Here is a 5135-nt window from a genome sequence, read left to right on the forward strand (position 1 = left end):
TCTGGCTCCAAACAATACTCAAACTTTTGTGTTAGGTCTTTGTCGTTTTGTTGCTTTATTCAATACAAGTTGATTTCTGATGCGTCTTTTTGGCACAACTAAATAGAGCTCATCAAGACCTTTAATTTGATATATAGAACTCATTTTCGCCCAAAATGCCACTTACGCCCCTCTGGTTCCAAGCCCTCGATATATGGACTGATCAATCAGATCTCGCAGCACGTCGTTGACGAGTGCCTGGAAGACCGCTGGGGAGTTGGAAAGTATTTTAAATATTTGGGAGTTGACCAAATATTCAAAGTGCCCTCTGGGGGTATTAAAGACGGTCTTCCATTCATCCCCCTCCCTGATACGAACCAAATGATAAGCATTGCGTAAGTCCAGTTTTGTTAAAGTTGACGCTCCCTGCAACCTCTCGAAGGCCGAAGACATCAACGGCAAAGGATAAGTATTCTTTACCGTGATGTTGTTCAGTCCCCGGTAATCAATACAAGGTCGCAGTGATCCGTCCTTTTTTCCCACAAAAAAGAACCCCGTCCCCGCAGGAGAAGAGGAAGGGCGGATGAACTTCGAAGCTAGAGAATCAGAAATATATTTCTCCATAGCCTCCCTTTCCAGAACAGAAAATGAATATAATTTGCCTTTAGGCGGAGACTTACCTGACAATAAATCTATGGCAGTCGTAGGGACGATGTGGAGGAAGAGAAGCAGCACGAGACTTACTGAACACTTCCTTCAGATGGAGGTACTCCGCGGGCACGTTAGACAAATCCACCGCCTCCTCCTGTAACACAGACACAGACAGGCAGACAGACAGGCAGACACTAAACAAGACTTATGACACTTTTTACACCAGGAAAGAATGGAATTGGAGGACCAGTCTATTTTGGGGTTATGGAGGAGGAGCCAAGGGTGACCGAGGACTATGGGTGCCAGAGGAGAGTCAAGTATATGGAAGGAAATAGTTTCAGAGTGATTGCCTGATGTGATGAGGGTGATGTCTTTAGTGATGTGCAAAATAGCTGGGAGTTTCTGTCCATTGATGGCGTGAACCGTGATGTGGTGCGGAAGGGGTCTGAGGGGGATGTGGAGTTTGTGTGCCAGTGTGCGGTCCATGAAATTACCCTCTGCCCCTGAGTCCAGTAGTGCTTGACAGTGGTGGGTCTGTGCTGACCATCTCAGCCTTACCAGAAGGAGCGTTGATGATGATGACGGGTGGGATCTCTCGGCGGAGATCCCACCCGATAGTAGCCCCATACGTACTACCGGGTTTGGCCTTTTACCGGACAGGTGTAGGCTTGATGTCCGGCTCCCCCGCAGTAGAGGCACAGGCCAAGGGAACTCCGCCTCTCCTTCTCCTCCCGGGAAAGCAGAGCTCGCCCTACCTGCATGGGCTCGTGATTGTAGGAGGGGCTGGTCGCGTCCCCGCCACTGAATCGCACGTCCGCCGGTGTTCTGGATGTGGTGCTGGGTAAGCTCCTCCTCTCCATCCGCGTCAGACGTGCGTCGACCCGCAAAGCCAGTTCAATCAGTCCATTGAGAGACGTGGGGAGATCCAGGGCGTAGATCTCCTTCTGGACGCGGTCAGCCAGCCCATGCAGGAACATGTCCCACTGCGCCTCCTCGTTCCAATGACACTCCACCACCAGGGTTCGGAACTCGATGGAATAGTCCGAGACGGATCTTTCATGCTGACGTAACTCCGCCAGCCTCCTGGCCGCCTCCCTCCCGGTGACGGCCCGATCGAAGACCCGTCTCATCTCGGCGGAGAGTGCCTGAAACAAGGCGCAGCATGGATCCTGGTTCTCCCACACCGCTGTCCCCCATAATGCCGCCCTCCCAGAAAGCAGAGTTAGCACAAAGGCCACTTTGGCCCTTTCATTGGCGAAGGTTCTGGGCTGTAGGGAAAAGTGCATGTCACAGCGGGTTAAAAATGCTCTACAGAAGCTGGGCTCACCCGAGTACGTCTCCGGAATCGGGAGACGTGGTTCCGGCTGGGAGGAGGTCTCAGATGGTACTGGTAGAACAGGCGGTGTGGGTGGCGCAGTGGGAGCTCATAGTAGCGGGAACTGTTGGGTGACTCGTATGGAGGACAGGAGGCAAATGCAAGTAAACAGAGTTTATTAAAGAGAGGTGTGATGGATGAAGGTTGGAGAGTGACGCAGGGACCTTGATGGCAGCACAGACTGGTGAGTAGGTGGTTTGAGTGCGCTGGTAGAGATGATGGTGGTGGTAGATCCGTGAGAGGTGAAGATAATCCGTGAGTTAAAGATACAATCCAGAGACGGCCGAACAGGAGACAAAGCAAGGGCAGGAACACGAGAGACTGAACAGACATCAACACGGAGGACCTCAAACAACGATCTGACAAACAAGAGACGAAAGACCCACATGAAACAATCAACATGACATAACATGAATACAGCAGGAGACGGTGCATTCATGAACTGTGACATTTAATTGCCTATAACCTGTCAGCGCTCAAACGCACCCACAAAGCTTGCCACAGCACACTGGTGTTGTGTAATATTCACTTCTGGTGAAAAGAACTGCTTCAATTCAGCAATATTCATTAGCTCCCAAATTGTGGGCGTGTCCTTGAGACAGCGGAAGGAATGGAACTGAAAGCATCAGTAATGAAGTATCAATGTTAAGCATTAGAGCATCTGCAACAGTGTCAAAATAATGCATAGTTTGTGTAATAATGGTAAATCTTACCATTAAGCGAATAACCTGTATAAGCTAATATAGTTTTTTACACTTTGATGTGTTTAGTTTTTATATATTTAATTTGTGGGCCTTTCATGTTTGTTTAAATATTTTGATTAGTTTACAACAATGCCTAAAACAAACCTTTATTAATGTATCTGTGGCCTAATAAAATGTATGTAAGATAGCCTGGTGTGAGGATCCTGTGTCATTCCTTCTTTCATCAACTTTTTTATTTTGACTGTTTATATCAAAATTATAGTCAGAAAATTATATTGTTGAGTATATAAATATTAGTTACATTCATTCAGATTTCACTATAACAAGTATATATATATAACTCACACTGAAAAGACAAGGCAAGTTGTGTGAAAGTATGTCTGTGTAAAATAAATTAACTGAATTTCTGGGGCCAGTTGCATAAACTTAGCCACCTTAAGACTGTGTCTTAAGAACTAGTTTGACCAACTAGCTGTTGCCAAGGGGTAATAATCAGTCTTAATTTTCCAATACAAGTCCAGTCTACTTTTTTATAAATAGCCTTCCCCAGCCTTAAAAACACTCCGCCTATGTTCAGGACATCCATACATTACACTCAGTAATAGTAACAACAAAATGTTGTGCTTTTGTAAAATAATGAAAGTAAAAAAGCTGTGCTTTCCCTTAAATGGCTTTCCACTGTCGAGGTCTCTGTGAACTTGAGTCCCTCAAAAAAAAAATAATAATAATTTAACCTAAACTCCATGTTCGCCTCACAGACATGAAAATGTCCACTTTGTAAGCTAGCCTGATGGTGTAAGTATCCAAACTTTTCTTTCTGCTTTGCTGCCGCGAGTTGATACATTATGGAAATTTCTAATTTATCATCTTTCAAGACGTTTCATAAAAATTTTTGTGCAATTCATTCTTTCTGTTTTTTAATGTAACATGTGAGGGGAACCTGTGTAATGGTGATTATGTCACCCAGAATATTACCTAGAGCACCACCCAGAGCTTTAGATCCCCCCAAAACACCACCCAGAGCTCAAGCTCCAGCTTACCATGTTTCTAGAATATTTCTAGCATGATTTAACACATTGCTAATGCCTAACATGTTAATACAAATTGCTAGCATGTTTTAATAAACATAATAAACAAAACCAAAAAATATTTTTCTTTGAAACATGCTTTTCGTCCTTTTGGAAATGTTGCACATCGTAGAAAAAGCTTTTTTTAATAAACCTTAAAATGCATTTAGCTTTATTTACCAGCAGGTGGCAGCAGATGATCTCTTGTACCAAAACAACACTTTGCACTTGTGGAAGCTACATGCTGAACAACTAAACTAAACGGGCTTTAAGTGAAAAATCATCATCTTCTAAACTCCCAGGAAGATTGACAGTGCTCATTGATCGACCTCTGATACTTATAAACAGATCAATAAAAGGCTAAAAGTAAAAACTGTTGTAGAAAATGTAACCAGTTTTATCAGAGGGTGTCTAAATCAAATGATGACCATTATGTATGTTTGAGCTCAAATCTAATCTTGTGCATTTGGCATGACAATAATATTAACATCTTTTACTAAAGCAATCACATGGGTTGCTTAATATGTGTTGTGTTTGTCTCTTGTACAATAAAACTCTAAACACCCAAAGCAAGCCACTGTCTGATCAATCAGAGGTTATCAGATATATTTGTGTTGATTTATTTAAAGCTATAGAGTGACCTCCACATTTAATCAATAGCTGAACTTTGACATAGTCCCATTCTGAGCAAAAGACTCATATCAGCAGCACTGACCATGACAGAGTGGCAGAGCGGTGTTTCGTTGTCTCTGACCTGTTTTGGAGACAAAATTGCCAGCAATGAGTTAAATAAATAACAATTCTATTGTGGATGCCACCAAAGGAAAAAATGCAGCTCATGAATGTCGTGTATTCAAATGTATTTTCTTTTTTTGTTTAGGCGTCAGATAATGTATATGTGATATATTGCCTGTAACATTGCAAACCTGTAATGCAAGTTAAAGAAGAATTATGAAATAATTATGAAAAAATAAATCAATAGAATTAAAACAAACCAAAAAAATATATATATATATATATTTTTTTTTTTAAATATATAAGAAATATATAAGAATATAAAGAAATAATTAGAAACAAACAAAAAGAAAAAATAGGATTTATATTTACTTTAAAAATGAAAGGAACAAAAACTTGTGATTCAAGGCTTTCATATAAATATGTGCAGAAAAGAATTGTAAAATAAATATATATTTCTATAAATAAAGAACATAAAAATTAACAAAAAATAAATAATAAAATAAACGAAGCATAACCGTGGATAATAATTATAATAATAAAGTAAAAAAAAAAAAACATTTTGCCCCTTTCAAAATGTAAATGTAAATTTTGCCCCTTTCAAAATGTAAATGAAGACGGACG

Source organism: Carassius carassius, chromosome 36 (genome assembly GCF_963082965.1).
Source record: "Carassius carassius chromosome 36, fCarCar2.1, whole genome shotgun sequence".
NCBI lineage: Eukaryota > Metazoa > Chordata > Actinopteri > Cypriniformes > Cyprinidae > Carassius > Carassius carassius.